Here is a 19,818-nt window from a genome sequence, read left to right as displayed (position 1 = left end):
CTAATACTACTGTGTGAGACTGGCGAGCGAATTTTCGCACATGCGAAAATTTGCATATGTGAAAATTTGCATATGTTAATTTTCGCATATGCAAATTTTTGCATACGCAAATTGTTGCATATGCGAAAATAAAACGCGAATATTACGAATATGCGAATTTAGCGAATATATGCCGCTCAACACTACTAATGATTACAAGAAACCACCTAATGCAGACGCCATTGCTAATGTTGATGTGCACTAGTGGACACTGACTTGCTCACTGGGTGCTGGCATGTGTACATCAATGCTAGATTTCATCATATTGTACCAGGGCAGAAGCAACAGAAAACCTACTCATAGGACAAATAGATGGAGTAGCAAAGAAGGGGGAAGTCATTATTATGGGGGACTTTAACTATCCTGACATTGACTGTGAAGCTGAAACCTGTAGGTAAAGCAATGGAAACAGAATTTTGGCAATTATAAAGGACAATCACCTTTCCCAACTAGTGCAGGCCCCAAATCATCCTAAATAATAGGAGCGGGGTAGCAGGGGTGCCACCTCCTTCTATACCTGCGATTGGCTGATCAGGACTGATCGGCAAATCGCAGAGCAGGGGCGGGGGTTAACGTTCAGGGACAGGAGTTACCTGGCTTCATGTGTTACCAAGGACCATGGACCGGCGGCTGACACAGGCAAGTGGAGGCAGCGGTGGCAGTTTCCCAGATGCAGCAGTGAAGATTGCTGTAAAGTGATCTTCACTGCTGTATCTAGGAGTTTCAAAACTACAACTTCCAGCATGCCCAGACAGCCTTTGGCTGTCTGGACAAGCTGGGAGTTGTAGTTTTGCAACATCTGGAGGGCCACAGTTTGGAGACCACTGTCCTTCCAGATGTTGCAAAACTACAACTCTAAGCATGCCCAGACTGTCCAGGCATGCTGGGAGTTGTAGTTCTGTAACATCTGCCCCTTCAGATGTTGCAGAACTACAACTCCCAGCATGCTTGGACAGTCTCAGCATGCTGGGAGTTGTAGTTTTGCAACATCTGGAAGGGCACTGTTTGGAGATCACTATCCAGATGTCAATTCAAAGCAAGCCAAGACTGGCCCTTCAGATGTTGCCGAACTACAACTCCTAGCATGCCAGGGCAGTCTGGGCATGCTTGGCGTTGAAGTCTTGCAATATCTGGAGGGCTACAGTTTGGAGACCACTAGACAGTGGTCTCCAAATTGTTCTCTTCCATTTGTTGCATAACTTCAACTCCCAACATGCCCTACTGCTGTCAGGGCATGCTGGGAGCAGTAGTATTGCAACAACTGGAGGCACACTGGTTGGGTAACATTGTCTGTTTCCTAACTCAGTATTACTGCTGTTGCAAAACTATAACTCCCAGCATGCACTGACAGACCATGCATGCTGGGAGCTGTAGTTTTTCAACAGCTGGAGGCACATGGGATGGGAAACACTGAATTAGGAAACAGACAGTGGCGCGGAAACACTGCAGTAGTCTGTTACCTAACTCAGTGTTTCCCAATCCCAATCCCCAACCAGTGTGCCTTTAGCTGTTGCATAACTACAACTCCCAGCATGCACGGTCTGTCAGTGCATGCTGGGAGTTGTAGTTTTGCCCCCCCCCACGTGAATGTACAGGGTATATTCACATGGGTGGGGGTTTACAGCAAGTTTCTCACTGTAAACCCCGGCCCGTGTGAATGTACCCTAAAAACACTACACTACACTAACACATAATAAAGAGTAAAACACTACATATTCACTACACCTTACATTGTCACCCCCCCAATAAAAATTAAAAACATCTTGTACGTCAGTCAGCATGTCATCGGCAGTGAATGAATGAAGCCTACATGCAGGACATGTCGGCTTCATTAATTCATTCACCGCCGCCGGTTCCCGACATGTCCCGCTTCTTCCCTGCTCCTCAGGGGAAATAAGGACACGGGGGGGGGGGGGGGGGGGGGTGATAGGAATAAGGATAAGCACACTTGGGGCAATGCAGTCTTACAAACACACTGAGGCCAATTAATTATTATAAACACACTGGGGCCAATGAATTATTATAAATATGCATGCATTATTATAAATATGCATGGGGGTCATACATTTGAGGGCCATTCAGGGCTCCCGGTGGGGAATTTAAAAGTGAAAGTAAAAATACATTGTACATCGCAGGGGAGCGTAGGATGCTGCCTGGTTAACCTCTTCAGGACGCAGGGCGTATGGATACACCCTGCATTCCGAGTCCTTAAGACGCAGGGCGTATCCATACGCCCGTGGGAATTCCGGTCCCCACCGCTATCCGGTTGGGGACCGGAGCCGGATGCCTGCTGAAATCGTTCAGCAGGCATCGCGGCATATCGCCCAGGGGTTCATTATGCCCCCCCCATGTCGGCGATGGCCGCAGATCGCTGGACAACTCAGTCAAGCGATCTGCGGCGATTCCGGGTCAATCGGGTCTCCAGTGACCCGGTGACCCGGAATTACTGGCTGATCGGGGCCGTCTCTGACAGCCCCGAACAGCCAGAGCCAGCAGGGGTGAGGTGGCACTGGTGCCACCTCACGATCGCCCTGATTCGTCGGCCGGTTTACCGGTCGACCAATCAGGGCACTTGCTGCGGGTGTCACTCCCGCAACCCGCTCCGCCCCTCTTCCGGAGGACGTGAGCGGGTGCAGGACGTGGACCCCGGCAGCTGGGGCCCCCGATCCCCGGCGTCCCTGTTGGGATTGGGGCCCCAGGAGCTACGGCGGCGAGGGACTGACCTGTGTCCCGGAGCAACAGTAGGAGGTGAGTGACAGCCTCCTGCTGTTGCTTAGCAACCGCTCCCAGCAGGCAAAAAGGGCATGCTGGGAGCTGTAGTTATGCAACAGCAGGAGGCAGACCACCACAACACTTATGGGCGTGCTGGGACTTATAGTTTTGCAACAGCTGGAGGCACATTTTTTCTATGGAAAAGTGTACCTTCAGTTGTTGTATAACTACAACTCCCAGCTTGCACAAACAGCTAAAGTGCATGCTGGGAGTTGTAGTGGTGCATCTGCTGGTTGCATAACTACAACTCCCAGCTTGCCCATTGGCTGTCGGTGACTGCTGATAGTTGTAGTTTTGCAACAGCTGAAGGCACACTGGTTGTGAAACTCAGAGTTTTCTTTTACCTAACTCAGTGTTTCACGACCGGTTTGCCTCCAGCTGTTGCAAACTACAACTCCCAGCATGCACCATATATGCTGGGGATTGTAGTTTTGCAACAGCTGGAGGCACACTGGTTGTGAAACACTGAGTTAGGTCGCAAACTCAGTGATACATAACCAGTGTGCCTACAGCTGCTGCAAAACTAAAACTCTCAGCATGTACAGTCTGTCAGCGCATGCTGGGAGTTGTAGTTTTGCAACAGCTGGATGGGTAGAGGTTTACAGTAAGAATCCGGCTGCAAGTTTAAGCTGCGGCAAATTTTCTACCGCAGCTCAAACTGCCAGCGAGAAACTACTGTGAACCCCTGCCCGTGCGACTGTACCCTACAAAAAAAAAAAGACACCACCACAAAATAAAGTAAAAAACACTACATATACACAGCCCCCCTCCCCAATAAAAATGAAAAATGTCTGGTACGCCACGGTTTCCAAAACGGAGCCTCCAGCTGTTGCAGAACAACTACTCCCAGTATTACCAGACTGCCACTGACTGTCCAAGCAAGCTGGGAGTTTTACAACAGCTGGAGGCACCCTGTTTGGGAATCACTAGCGTAGAATACCCCTCTGTCCACCCCTATGCAAGTCCCTAATTTAGGTCTCAAATGGGCATGGCGCTCTCACTTTGGAGCCCTATCGTATTTCAAGGCAACAGTTTAGGGTCACATATGGGGCATCGCCGTACTCGGGAGAAATTGTGTTACAAAATTTGGAGGGTATTTTCTGCTTTTACCTTTTTAAAAATGTTACATTTTTGGGAAAACATTTTAGGTAAAAAAAAAATGTTTTACATATGCAAAAGTCGTGAAACACCTGTGGGGTATAAAGGTTCACTTAACCCCTTGTTACGTTCACCGTAATAGTTAGTTTCCATAATAGTTTGCCATGTGTTTTTTTTTTTGCTGTCCTAGCACCATAGGGGCTTCCTAAATGGGACATGCCCCCCGAGCAAAATTTGCTCTCAAAAAGCCAAATATGACTCCTTCTTTTCTGAGCATTGTAGTTCACCCGTAGTGCACTTCAGGCCAACTTATGGGGTACCTCCATACTCAGAAGAGATGGGGTTACAAATTTTGGGGGGTATTTTCTGCTATTAACCCTTGCAAAAATGTGAAATTTGGGGGGAAACATATTTTTGTGAAATGTTTTTTTTTTTTTTTTTACATATGCAAAAGTCGTGAAACACCTGTGGGGTATTAAGGCTCACTTTATTCCTTGTTACGTTCCTCAAGGGGTCTAGTTCCCAAATGGTATGCCATGTGTTTTTTTTTTTTTTTTGCTGTTCTGGCACCATAGGAGCTTCCTAAATGCAACATGCCCCCCAAAAACCCTTTCAGAAAAACGTACTCTCCAAAATCCCCTTGTCGCGCCTTCGCTTCTGAGCCCTCTACTGCGCCCGCCGAACACTTTACATAGACATATGAGGTATGTCCTTACTCGAGAGAAATTGGGCTACAAATATAAGTATAAATTTTCTCCTTTTACCCCTTGTAAAAATTCAAAAATTGGGTCTACAAGAAAATGCGAGTGGAAAAAATGAAGATTGTGAATTTTCTCCTTCACTTTGCTGCTATTCCTGTGAAGCACCTAAATGATTAAAACGCTGACTGAATGTCATTTTGAATACTTTAGGGGGTGTAGTTTTTATAATGGGGTCATTTATGGGGTTTTTCTATGATGAAGACCCTTCAAATCCACTATAAACCTGAACTGGTCCCTGAAAAATAGTGAGTTTGAAAATTTTGTGAAAAATTGGAAAATTGCTGCTGAACTTTGAAGCTCTCTGGTGTCTTCCAAAAGTTAAAACTTGTCAATTTTATGATGCAAACATAAAGTGGACATATTGTATATGTGAATAAAAAAAATTATTTGGAATATCCATTTTCCTTACAAGCAGAGAGCTTCAAAGTTAGAAAAATGCAAAATTTTCAAATTTTTCATCAAATTTGGGGATTTTTCACCAAGAAAGGATGCAAGTTACCACAAAATGTTACCATTATGTTAAAGTAGAATATGTCACGAAAAAACAATCTCGGAATCAGAATGATAATTATAATTACAGACTTTTCAGTGGCTTTGCGCCTTTTTTGCACCTTTTTACAAAAAGGCGCAGTTCCTAAATCCCTTCCATATCATGTATATTGCCAAATTCAGTGGATTGCAACTCAAAATCAGTAGAAATGTTTAAACAAAAAGGCGCAAAAAAGGCGCAAATAAACCCTGCTTGCGCCTTTTTGTGCCTTTTGTTGACACAAAAAACTGTCTAAAGACAATGATAAATGTTGGCCAGTTTCTTTTTACGCTTTTTTTTACCACTTTTGTTTTTGTGGACATGCACCAAATTTATCATTTGGTGCAAGTTGTTAGTAATTTTGGCACAAATGTTGAAATCAGCTGTTCACAGCGCCTTTTACACTTGAACTTACCACCACAGAGGACAGTGTATTCTACCCTGTAGAGCAGCCATTTCGGAGTCCCTCCTGCAGTATATCAGCAAGCGACGTAAGTTTTTTTCTTTTGTGGGTTTATAGCCACCATGTGAAATGGATTTTATTTTTAACTGGAGTGTTTTTTTTTTCCTGAACCTGTGTGGCCATGTCCAATGCTTGCTCAACGGAGGGTGAAGTTCCCTCAGAGATAAATATGTCACAGGATAGTATTGTGCAGCACCGGAGGTGTCGCAGCTTTCACAAAAAAATGTTTTATGTACCGTATTTATTGGCATATAACACGCACTGGCGTATAACACGCACCCTCATTTTAACAGGGAAATTTAAGTAAAAAAAAAAAATTAAAATAAATGACTCCAGTGCCACATGATTCCTTCCCTTTTATCAGTCCCTGTGCCACATTTACCCGTCTCATCGCCACCCCCATGTCTCATCATCCCCCCATGTCTCTTCATTTCCCCCTGTCATAGACCACCAGTAGCCATACAGACATTAAGCATTTAGTGCCTCCCCCACCATCATTTCCCCCTGTCTCATCATCCCCCCACCCTGTCTCATCATGTCCCCCATCATTCCCCCCTCATCATTCCCCCCTCATCATTCCCCCCATCCTGTCTCATCATGTCCCCCATCATTTCCCCTCATCATCCCCCCACCCTGTCTCATCATCCCCCCACCCTGTCTCATCATGTCCCTCATCATTTCCCCTCATCATCCCCCCACCCTGTCTCATCATCCCCCCACCCTATCTCATCATTTCCCTCATCATTCCCCCCTCATCATTTCCCCCGTCTCATCCCCCCCTCATCATTTCCCCCTGTCTCATCCCCCCATCATTCCCCCCCCTCATCATTTCCCCGTCTCATCATCCCCCCATCATGTTCCTCCTATGGCATGATCAGTGGTCTTCAACCTGCGGACCTCCAGATGTTGCAAAACTACAACTCCCAGCATGCCCGGTCAGCCAACTGCTGTCTGGGCATGCTGGGAGTTGTAGTTTTGCAACATCTGGGAGGTCCGCAGGTTGAAGACCACTCTTCCCCTTTCCTTACTTGTCTGCGGCTGTCTTGCGGGGTCGGGGTTACTTGTCTGCGGCTGTCTTGTGGGGTCGGGGTTACTTGTCTGTCGGCTGTCTTGCAGGGTCAGTGAAGCAGATGAGTTACGTCCATGTTAGAACTGCATTTCACTTCAATCCAGAGATACCCCATCATATTATAGCTTGGATGTATTTTATATATAGTCGCAGTTAATATGACAGAAGTTCACACTGTGCGGTATATTTCTCCATATTCTCTCATATTAGCTTGGATGTATCAATATGTAATCGCACTCAATATGACGGCCGCCATCAGAGCCATCAATGCACGGTGCTATGTATGCACTGTAACAAAACAAGGAGACCAAGCTTATTAAAGGTCCCTGAAGATTCTGAGCTATTGAAACGCGTTGGACCCTTAATATATGGATATAGTAAGAAATTTGGAGCCATCAGCAGTGTCACGATGCCGGCTGGCAGGAGGTGGATCCTCTGTGCCAGAGAGGGATTGGCGTGGACCGTGCTAGTGGACCGGTTCTAAGTCACTACTGGTTTTCACCAGAGCCCGCCGCAAAGCGGGATGGTCTTGCTGCGGCGGTAGTGACCAGGTCGTATCCACTAGCAACGGCTCAACCTCTCTGACTGCTGAAGATAGGCGCGGTACAAGGGAGTAGACAGAAGCAAGGTCGGACGTAGCAGAAGGTCGGGGCAGGCAGCAAGGATCGTAGTCAATAAGGTAATAGCAGGAGGTCAAGTACACAGTATGGACAAACACAGTAACGCTTTCACTAGGCTCAAAGGCAACAAGATCCGGCAGGGGAGTGCAGGGGCAGAGATCAGATATAGTCTGGGAGCAGGTGGAAGCCAATTAAGCTAATTGGGCCAGGCACCAATCATTGGTGCACTGGCCCTTTAAGTCTCAGGGAGCTGGCGCGCGCGCGCCCTAGAGAGCGGAGCCGCGCGCGCCAGCACATGACAGCAGGGGACGGGAACGGGTAAGTGACCTGGGATGCGATTCGCGAGCGGGCGCGTCCCGCTGTGCGAATCGCATCCCCGACGGCCATGACAGTGCAGCGCTCCCGGTCAGCGGGACCGACCGGGGCGCTGCGGAGAGAGAGACGCCGTACGCGCTCCGGGGAGGAGCGGGGACCCGGAGCGCTAGGCGTAACAGTACCCCCCCCCCCCTTAGTCTCCCCTTCTCTTTGTCCGGTAACTGCCTCCCCTGGGATGAGGACACCGGGAAAGAATGGAGGGATTCCTCAACGGCAGGCAGTACAGCAGGAGTGGGAATGGGGAGGGAGGGCAGAGGGCGAGGCCTGGCACGGGGCAGTGTGACACCAGGACCATGAGGGCCATGAGGAGGCACCGAGGCTTGCCTGACTGGACTGGGAGGGGGGGAGAGGCACTTCTTATGGCAGGCAGAGTCCATAAAGACCTTAGGGAGACCGGATACAGGGGGAACCACAGGGTCACGGCAGGGAGTACTGGGAACCGGTTTAAGGCAGTCCTTGAAGCAAGAGGTACCCCAGCTCTTGATCTCCCCTGTGGACCAATCCAGGGTTGGGGAATGGTGTTGAAGCCAGGGTAGTCCAAGGAGAATTTCGGAAGTGCAATTGGAGAGGACCAAAAACTCAATTTTTTTGTGATGAGGTCCGATGCACATTAGGAGGGGCTCCGTGCGGTAACGCACGGTGCAATCCAACCTGACTCCGTTGACCGCGGAAATGTGGAGTGGCTTGACGAGACGGGTCACTGGGATGCGGAATTTATTCACCAAGGACTCCCGAATAAAATTCCCAGAAGCACCAGAGTCCAGGCAGGCCACGGCTGAGAGGGAAGAGTTGGCTGAAGGAGAAATCCGTACAGGCACCGTGAGACGTGGAGAAGCCGACTTAGCATCAAGAGACGCCACACCCACGAGAGCTGGGTGCGAGCGTGCGTTTCCCAGACGTGGAGGACGGATAGGGCAATCCACCAAAAAATGTTCGGTACTGGCACAGTACAGACAAAGATTCTCTTCCCTACGGCGATTCCTCTCTTCCAGGGTCAGGCGAGACCGATCCACTTGCATGGCCTCCTCGGCGGGAGGCCTAGGCGCAGATTGCAATGGAGACTGTGGGAGAGGTGTCCAGAGATCTAAGTCTTTTTCCTGGCGGAGCTCTTGATGCCTCTCAGAAAAACGCATGTCAATGCGAGTGGCTAGATGAATGAGTTCATGCAGGTTAGCAGGAGTTTCTCGTGCGGCCAGAACATCTTTAATGTTGCTGGATAGGCCTTTTTTAAAGGTCGCGCAGAGGGCCTCATTATTCCAGGAAAGTTCAGAAGCAAGAGTACGGAATTGTATGGCGTACTCGCCAACGGAAGAATTACCCTGGACCAGGTTCAGCAGGGCAGTCTCAGCAGAAGAGGCTCGGGCAGGTTCCTCAAAGACACTTCGAATTTCCGAGAAGAAGGAGTGTACAGAGGCAGTGACGGGGTCATTGCGGTCCCAGAGCGGTGTGGCCCATGACAGGGCTTTTCCAGACAGAAGGCTGACTACGAAAGCCACCTTAGACCTTTCAGTAGGAAACTGGTCCGACATCATCTCCAAGTGCAGGGAACATTGCGAAAGAAAGCCACGGCAAAACTTAGAGTCCCCATTAAATTTGTCCGGCAAGGACAAGCGGAGGCTAGGAGTGGCCACTCGCTGCGGAAGGGGTGCAGGAGCTGGCGGAGGAGATGGTTGCTGCTGTAGCAGAGGCAGAAGTTGCGACTGAAGTTGCTGCACAATGGTGGACATTTCCGACAGCTGGTGGGTTAGATGGGCGATCTGTCGGGATTGCTGGGCGACCACCGTGGTGAGATCAGAGATATAAGGCAGGGGAACCTCAGCGGGATCCATGGCCGGATCTACTGTCACGATGCCGGCTGGCAGGAGGTGGATCCTCTGTGCCAGAGAGGGATTGGCGTGGACCGTGCTAGTGGACCGGTTCTAAGTCACTACTGGTTTTCACCAGAGCCCGCCGCAAAGCGGGATGGTCTTGCTGCGGCGGTAGTGACCAGGTCGTATCCACTAGCAACGGCTCAACCTCTCTGACTGCTGAAGATAGGCGCGGTACAAGGGAGTAGACAGAAGCAAGGTCGGACGTAGCAGAAGGTCGGGGCAGGCAGCAAGGATCGTAGTCAATAAGGTAATAGCAGGAGGTCAAGTACACAGTATGGACAAACACAGTAACGCTTTCACTAGGCTCAAAGGCAACAAGATCCGGCAGGGGAGTGCAGGGGCAGAGATCAGATATAGTCTGGGAGCAGGTGGAAGCCAATTAAGCTAATTGGGCCAGGCACCAATCATTGGTGCACTGGCCCTTTAAGTCTCAGGGAGCTGGCGCGCGCGCGCCCTAGAGAGCGGAGCCGCGCGCGCCAGCACATGACAGCAGGGGACGGGAACGGGTAAGTGACCTGGGATGCGATTCGCGAGCGGGCGCATCCCGCTGTGCGAATCGCATCCCCGACGGCCATGACAGTGCAGCGCTCCCGGTCAGCGGGACCGACCGGGGCGCTGCGGAGAGAGAGACGCCGTACGCGCTCCGGGGAGGAGCGGGGACCCGGAGCGCTAGGCGTAACAAGCAGCAATGGACTATCAAATAGACGCCTGGATCTGATCCACAAAGCATCTATGGAGACAGATAAGTGTACACAACAGCACATCTATACCAGCACATGTATATTACCATCAGGAGATATTTCTTTGATCATTACAATGACAGCTATATTTTACTGAAAGTACAAATCTGCAGATTTGGCCCTGATCACACTATATATCTCATCGATAGATGCGGCAAAATTATGTCACACTACACTGCTACTTTCATCCACTATACTAACTTGGATAATGTGATGAGCGGCTATTTGTTATATGTAGAAGCAGTGGAGAAATATACCGCACAGTGTGAACTCCTGGGATATTGAGTGCGATTACATATTGATACATCCAAGCTAATATGAGAGAATATGGAGAAATATACCGCACAGTGTGAACTTCTGTCATATTAACTGCGACTATATATAAAATACATCCAAGCTATAATATGATGGGGTATCTCTGGCTTGAAGTGAAATGCAGTTCTAACATGGATAACTGCCATAGCTGCTGATTAGAAGTGAATTATCCAAACCGCAGAGTGTGAACACAAGTGAAGTGTTACTACTGCAGAGTGTAAATTGGTTACACGTGCACTGGATGGGGCTTCTTTCTGTGCATTGATGAATAGAATATAGTGCTGATGTACACAGGAAACTGTCTCCAAACGCTGGTCAATATGGATGATTTAATTTAAGGACTATATTTTGTCACATCCACATATGCTGAAATTGGTGGACTGCTTAAAACCACGACCTGGTCTGTTGGTCAATGAAAATAATCTGTTTTGCTGACAGAAGGCTGTATGTCTGGACGTGGATGTGCCGTAGTGTGAACTCTGGACTCTGTTGGTTTTCTTTTTCTAACTAATAGTTCATCCACCCCGGTCATCAAGGGACTCTAATTTGTATGGACAGTAAACAGAATTTTTTGAGAGAAAACCATTTCAATATTGGAATTCAGCAATGTGAACAGATGCATATTCAGCAAAAAATACCACCATTAATAATTACATTGTAACATATTGTGGGTGGACCCACCCGAGTGTAGTCTATGCATATTGACACAGTGTGAACATGGATCAAAGAGAAAACAGCTGCTTTAGAGAGTAACTAATAACTGCATACGGTTGGACTGCCTGCTTGCGGTGAATTGTGTGCAGTCTTTGTACTCTGATTTTAGAGTATATGTGATACGGGTCATCTCGGGCATGAAAGAGTGAGGCACAATAGTTGCGCTACAGTAAATTAACCTCACTTCTGGTAGAGATGACCGCAGTATAGGAACACATATATATATATATATATATATATAATTACTTTTGGTTGAGACTGATGGCGGCCATTTAATGTAATATATTTTTCTATTTTTCCACTATTTCAATTTTGATATTTTTGTACATTTTAGATGTGCACAGTAAAAGCTAAGTTTTAGAGGTTCCCTTTTGTTCTTTCTTTTTTTGTATTTATTTGGGAGACCTATACAATCCTATCTATATAATATCATCTTTCAATACAGTGTATGGGAGACCCTGGTGGTGGTTTGAGTCCCGGGGTGGGACAGAGTGTTACAGTGTTGTGGTTAAACTTTACTCGTGATTGACAAATGTAGGTCAATTGGTAATTAAGAAAGCCTTTCAACCGTGGGAACTAGATCAATTGGCAATTAACTGAGTGTTTGAACTGTGAGAACTAGGTTAATGGGGGTACCAAATATGGTTATTGGGGTTAATTGAAACTGGATGTAATTTTTAAGGCTTGGAATGAATGGGAGGTTAAGGAACATAGGTATCAAAACCTGTGCAAAGGAAACATTGTCCAGTTGCCCATAGCAACCAATCAGATCGCTTCTTTCATTTTGCAGAGGCCTTGTGAAAAATGAAAGAAGTGATCTGATTGGTTGCTATGGGCAACTGGGCAACTTTTCCTTTGCACAGGTTTTGATAAATCTCCCCCTATGTTCCTTAAAGGGTAGCTCCCACCATCCTATTTTTTTTTCCCCCGTTCCCCCCCCCCCACTACGGCACTAGCCCATTCCCTCCTCCTCCCCCCCGCCCCGCATACCCGTTCCCTCATTACACTTGCAGTTACTGCAGAGTCCGGCAGCGGGCGGCGATGTGCGGGAGGAGTGACCTCCCAGCCAGTGGCCGGGGAACCAATGCGCTCGCTCCCGTCTGTCTGATTGACAGGCAGGGAGCGAGTGCAGCCTAACTGAAAAAGGACTGATTGCCACTCCAAAATCAGTCCTTTTTCAGTGGCTGGTTTTTAAATGTAAATTAACCCCTTAAGGACCGGAGGTTTTTCCGTTTTTGCATTTTCGTTTTTTGCTCCTTGCCTTTAAAAAATCATAACTCTTTCAAATTTACACCTAAAAATCCATATGATGGCTTATTTTTTGCGCCACCAATTCTACTTTGTAATGACGTCAGTCATTTTGCCCAAAAATCTATGGTGAAGCGGGAAAAAAAATCATTGTGCGACAAAATTGAAAAAAAAAACGCTGTTTTGTAAATTTTGGGGGCTTCCGTTTCTACGTAGTACATTTTTCGGTAAAAATGACACCTGATATGTATTCTGTAGGTCCATATGATTAAAATGATACCCTACTTATATAGGTTTGATTTTGTCGGACTTTTGGAAAAAATCCTAACTACATGCAGGAAAATTAATACGTTTAAAATTGTCATCTTCTGACCCCTATAACTTTTTTATTTTTCCGTGTATGGGGCAGTATGAGGGCTCATTTTTTGCGCCGTGATCTGAAGTCTTTAACGGTACCATTTTTGCATTGATAGGACTTATTGATCACTTTTTATTCATTTTTAAATGATATAAAAAGTGACCAAAAATGCACTATTTTGGACTTTTGAATTTTTTTGCGCGCACGCCATTGACCGAGCGGTTTAATTAATTATATATTTTTATAATTCGGACATTTCCGCACGCGGTGATACCACATATGTTTATTTTTATTTTTATTTACACTGTGTTTTTTTTTTTATTGGAAAAGGGGGGTGATTCAAACTTTTAATAGGGGAGGAGTTAAATGATCTTTATTCACTTTTTTTTTTCACTTTTTTTTTGCAGTGTTATAGCTCCCATAGGGACCTATAACACTGCACACACTGATATTCATCATTGATCACTGGTTTCTCATAAGAAACCAGTGATCAACGATTCTGCCGCATGACTGCTCATGCCTGGATCTCAGGCACTGAGCAGTCATTCGGCGATCGGACAGCGAGGAGGCAGGAAGGGGCCCTCCCGCTGTCCTGTCAGCTGTTCAGGATGCCGCGATTAGCCGCGGCTATCCCGAACAGCCCGACTGAGCTAGCCGGGAACTTTCACTTTCACTTTTAGCCGCGCGGCTCAGCTTTGAGCGCGCGGCTAAAGGGTTAATAGCGCGCGGCGCCGCGATCGGCGCTGCGCGCTATTAGAGGCGGGTCCTGGCTTCACTATGACGCTGGGCCCGCCATGATATGACGCGGGGTTACTGTGTAACCCCGCGTTATATCAGAAGAGCAGGACCAATGACGTATCGGTACGTCATTGGTCCTTAAGGGGTTAAACCTTTTTAATGAAAAAAAAAAAAAATAATAAAAGTATATTAGAGATATGTTGTAGTACATAAGTACTACAAAATATAAAAAAATAAAGTTGATGACAGTGCCCATTTAACATCCCATTCATTCATACCCAGCCTTACACATTACATCCAGTTTCAATTAACCCCAATAACCCTATTTGGTACCCCCATTAACCTAGTTGCCATGGTTCAAACACTCAGTTAAATTTTTGCATATGCGCATAAAAGAACGAATATAACGAACATGCCAATTTCGTGAATATATGACAAATATTCGTCCATATATTCACAAAATATCGCAAATTTGAATATGGCCTATGCTGCTCATCACTATTAAACACCTGAATATAAAATAAGGTGCCCCAAACTCTGCTGAATTATAGTACATATTTATTTTCCTTTGCAGGCATTTACTGGACTCAAATTGCACGGTATAATCTATTGCTATATTCTTCTATGTTATTGTAAGTGGCAACTTCATACTTTTTTTTTTACAAATTCTTTTGAAAAAAAAAGCAGCCTGCAATGACACTGACTGGTTGTTAGACTTCGGGCCTATATTTCACCTATAGCAGTTACTTTTCCTGAGCCCTAACAATGAATCCCACTCAGAGGTGTAACTTAGTAGTTTTGGGCCCCAATGCAGAATCGGTAACAGGGCCCCATGTCTAATATGTGTCAATTATACTACTGGTGTCTTCTTATGGGGCAAAGGTGTCATGGGGTACTTTCAGTCACAGGGCCCTGGTGTGACTGCTACCTCTGCACCTCCTATGGTTACCCCCCAGACCCCAGTACGCAGAAACTCTAGGACTTATACTAGGTCACAGTAGGATAACCACCCAACAGTTGCACAAAAAGTCATACAAGCATGTATTAATACAGATTCCCAAGTACAAAATGGCAACTTCCCATTAGGTTACTTGAACTGATGTTTTTGTAGTTTGTAGGATGATACAAATAAATAATATTAGCCAGGCATGGCACACAATATGACAAAGAAGGCAACAACAGAAAATCCAAACTATCTTAAATGATACAACCAGAGTGCACTAAGACCTAGAAAAGCATAACCAAAGTAAAAAGACAAGGCTGTATAACTTTAGATGCCAAAATCAGTATAGTATGAAAAGAGAACAGAAAACTCAAGAGGAACCGAGAAACAAAAATGTGACAGACCTAGGTAATGTACTTAATAATTACAGATGAGCAAGCTGAGCCCAATGAACCCAGTCTCATTCACATGTTTAGGGTAAATTTGTCTCGCAGAACTTTAAAATGTTGACAGGATATGGGTCGTGTGAGCCTGGCATCAGCTCTATTATTAGCAGAAGGAATTAATCATTTAACTGTGTTGCTGTCTTAAATCCAGGTAAAAATATTTGGTTTAATGAAACCCAGAAAATACACATAACTTTGCTATAGGTGGCTAATTCATGTTCACTTTCAACGCTTTTAACTTGTTAAGGATGCAGGGCACCAGAGCGTATCTGTACATTTTTACTCTTCTGATCACTGCCACTAGCAGCTATTTAACAACAGCCATCTATGCAAATCACCCAGGGGAGTCCTGAGACCCCCCCTTGTCGTGATTTGCCGGTCAATTCAGACCAACGAATCATGGCGCTTCCATGCCAATCAGGTCTCTAGTGAACCATTGGGATGGTAGATGAGGGTGATTGGTACTGTCCAAAACAGCACCAATTACCCTTAATAAGCAGGAAGGAGGTGGCATTGATGATTTGTCACTCAGGACCGTCTGACCAATTACCGCTCCTGCCTGGATGTTTCCAGTGTGATGGCACCCGCTCTGTCCACCTATCCGTAGTTGGGATGGCGAGCAGAGCGGGTGCATGTCGGTGTGCATGAGCTACCGCAGTGGGATCATGAACAGAACCAACGATGATATCGCAATTGGGACAAGCGGCAAGATTGCGATCAGGACCGGCGGTGAAATCAGTGGCAGGATTACGATCTCGACGGCTGGATCGTGATCTGGATCAATGGCACTCATTGGGGTCAGTGTTTAAGTTATGCATTAACAGACTGTGCATGCTGGGAGTTGTAGTTTTGCAACAGCTTGAGGCACCCTGCTTGGGAAACACTGACTTAGGGTCTGTTACCTAACTCAGTGTTCCCCAACCTGTATGCCTACAGCTGTTGCAAAACCAGACCTCCCAGCATACACAGTCTTAGTGCATGCTGGTAGTTGTAGTTTTGCAACAGCTGGTGGTTCCCTCCTTTTTTTTTTTAAAGCTTTTTCCCCCCAAAAAGTACAGGGTACATTCACACGGATGGGTTTACAGTAATTTTGGCATCTGCTGTAGAATATCCTTCACAGCTCATACAGCAGGAAACTCGCTGTAAACCCGACCGTGTGCACGTACCCTAAAAGCACTATACTGCACTACACCTACATGTAATAAAGAGTAACACACTACACATACACACACCCTTACACTGTTAATTCCCTCCCTCCCCCCCAAAAAAATGAAATATGACCCATAGGTCAGTGTGTACCAAACAGTGAGCCTCCAGCTGTTGCAAAACTTCAACTCCTCACATGACCGGACAGTCTTAAATTGTTGAGTCATGGTGGGAGATGTAGTTTTGCAACAGCTAGAGGCTCACTGTTTGGGAAACACTGAAGTATTTTCAGTTGCAACACATTTTTCACCACTATTTTTCACCACCATGAGCATCTGGGATAGCTTTTTTTACATTATAGAAACCGCAATCAAAGTTGATCTAAAAGGTTTAATGCCGGGCATCACTGTGATCAGTGATCTCCGGCATTAGCCAGGGGTCTCGGCGTCTAATAGCCCCCGAGACCACCCCACGTCATAAAAGGGGAGCGGGGCAGGACATATAGGTACACCCTGCGTCTTTGAGGATATAATAAACACGCATGGAGATTGTTGAAAGTGAATATGCAGTATGCATTTTAGGACAAGTCACCTGTATTTTATAGGTTGAATCAAACATATAATATTTTTACCTGTGTTTAACATTAACATTAAAGGGGTACTCCGCCCCTAGACATCTTATCCCCTATCCAAAGGATAGGGGATAAGATGTCAGATCGCCACGATCCTGCTGCTGGGGAGTAAAAAACAAAAGAGCAAAAAAAACAGAAAAACCCTGAGTCCTTAAAGGGTTAAACACAGGTAGAAATGCTATATGTTTGATTAAACCCATAAAATACACATAACTTGGCCTAAAATGCCTATTCCGTGTTTACTCTTAACACTTTCAATGTGTTTTAAAGGGGTACTCCGCCCCTAGACATCTCATCCCATCCTTTGGATAAGATGTCAGATCGCCGCAGTGCCGCTGCTGGGGAGCCCCGGAATCGCCGTTGCGGCACTGCGCTATCATTACTTCACAGAGCGAGTTCGCTCTGCACGTAATGATGGGCAATACAGGGGTTGGAGCATTGCTACATCACGGCTCCGCCCCTCGTGACGTCACGGCCTACCCCCCTCAATACAAGTCTATGGGAGGGGGCATGGCAAAAATGACACATTATCTTTATTCTGTAGGTCCATACAATTAAAATGATAACCAACTTATATAGGTTTGATTTTGTTTTACTTCTGGTGACAATTATAAATGTTTACACAAAAATTAGAACGTTAAAAAATGTCCTCTTCTGACCCCTATAATTGTTTTTTCCCGCAAACAGGGTGGTATGAGGGCTAATTTTTTGCACCATGATCTGAAGTTTTTATTGGTACCATTTTTGTTTTGAATGGACTTTTTGATGGCTTTTTATACATCTTTTATGGTATATGAAGTGACCAAAAATACCCAATTTGGGACTTTTTTTTACATATACACAATTGACCGTGCGGTTTAATTAACATTATATTTTTATAGTTCAAACATTTACACACGCGGCTACACCACATATGTTTGTTTATTTTTGTTTAAATCTTTTTTTTAAATGGTCAAAGGGGGGTGATGCAAACTTTTATTAGGGAAGGGGTTAAATCCCATTTATTAACTTATTTTCACTTTTTTTAATACACATTTTTAGCCCCCTATTACATGCAATCTTCTGATTGCATATACTGATCAATGCTATGCCATAGCATAGCATTGATCGGTGTTATCGGTGCTCCATTGCTCCATCCTGGATCTCAGGCATGGCGCAATCAATCGACGATTGGATGCCGAGGAAGAAGTTAGGGACCCTCCTCATGTGTCCTCAGCTGATCGGGACACCATGGTTTTACAGCGGTGATCCCGGTCAACCCGACTGAGCTGCCGAGAAGTATTTTTTTACATTTTAGACACAGCAATCAACTTTGATCGCCACGTCTAAGAGTTTAATACTGGACATCACCGTGATTGGTGATGTCCAGAATTAGCCATGGGAGGACTTGCTGCTCTGTCTGCACAGGAAGGATCTGAGACTGAGAAATGTGGTCGCCGATAACAGCACAAACAATGTGGCTGCCCTGCGTCTAGGTGATATGACACACTCTCCCTGTGTGGCATATGGGCTAAAAGTTCTAAATGTTTCTAAATGGTGGAACTCAACATTAAACGTGTTGGACCGCCTGTACTAGCAGCACAAAGCTGTGACAGACTTCCAAAGCAGCAAAGACATTGACAGATAATCAGAGACACCTGTCACATGCTCAGGCTTTTTGAAGAGGCGACAAGATTTGTCAGTAAGGACAGTGAAATTAGTAATGTTATGCCGCTGATATTCCTACTGGAGCAAACATTCACAGTGATGATTGAGCAAGGATGAATGGAGAAAGGTTCACATTTGACTGGCAATAGTATGGATGTTCTTTATGTGGAGGAGTTGGATGAGGAAGAGGGAGCTTAGGAGGATTTGGAGATGGAATATATCAAAGGAAAAGGGGAGCAGGAACCTACATAAGGTGACATTGAGCATTTACGTCCCACTGGCGTTTGATGGATCTTTGGAACAGTGGGCTGTGCAAATTAAAAATTAAATTTTTCATTTTCATGGACCACTGTTCCAAAAATTTGTCAGACACCAGTGGGTGTAAATGCTCACTGCACCCCTCATTAAATTCTGTGAGGAGTGTAGTTTTCAAAATGGGGTCACATGTGTGGTGGTGGGGGGTCCATTGTTCTGGCACTATCGGGGCTTTGTAAACACACATGACCTTCAATTTCGGACACATTCTCTCTCCAAAAGTCCAATGGCGCTCCTTCTCTTCTGAGCATTGTAGTTCGCCCGCAGAGTACTTTACATCCACATATGGGGTATTTCCATACTGAGAAGAAATGGGGCTACAAATTTTGGGGGGCTTTTTTTCCCTTGAGAAAATGAAAAATGTAGGGTAACACCAGCATTTTTGTGAAAATTTTAAGTTTTTTAAATTTTCACATCCAACTTTAACAAAAATTTGTCTGACACCTATGAGGTTTTAAGGCTCACTATACCCTTATTTATGTTCCGTGAGGGGTGTAGTTTCCAAAATGGGGTTACAAGTGGGTATTTATTGTTTTGCATTTATGTCACAACGTAAAATCAGCCACCCCTGTGCAAATCACCAATTTAGACCTCAAATGTTCATGGTGCGCTCTCACTTCTGAGCCATGTTGTGCTCCCGTAGAGCACTTTGAGTCCACATATGGGGTATTTCTGTACTTGGGAGAAATTGCGTTACAAATTTTGGGGGTCTTTTTTTCCTTTTATCGCTTGTGAAAATTGAAAGTATGGGGCAACACCAGCATGTTAGTGTAAAAAATAAAAAAAATTTACACTAACATGCTGGTGTAGACCCCAACTTTACATTTTCATAAGGGGTAAAAGACCAACAAAATTTGTAACACAATTTCTCCCAAGTACGGAAATATCCCATATGTGGCACTAAACTGTTGCCTTGAAATAGGAGAGGGCTCCAAAGTGAGAGAGCGCTAAGCGCATTTGAGGCCTAAATTAGGGATTTG

The 19,818-nt window shown here is 45.6% G+C and overlaps 1 protein-coding gene across 3 annotated transcripts in view; it reads right to left on the bottom strand.

The window, feature by feature from the left end:
• The window catches only part of LOC130293846 (uncharacterized), a 108,493-nt gene that overhangs the window by 32,803 nt on the left and 55,872 nt on the right, over nt 1-19,818 (bottom strand). The gene's annotated exons all lie outside the window — the stretch shown is intronic.

The sequence above is a fragment of the Hyla sarda genome, chromosome 10 (assembly GCF_029499605.1).
Source record: "Hyla sarda isolate aHylSar1 chromosome 10, aHylSar1.hap1, whole genome shotgun sequence".
Lineage (NCBI taxonomy): Eukaryota > Metazoa > Chordata > Amphibia > Anura > Hylidae > Hyla > Hyla sarda.
Note: the sequence above shows the minus strand (reverse complement) of the source record. Positions and strands in the feature narration are given on the sequence as shown.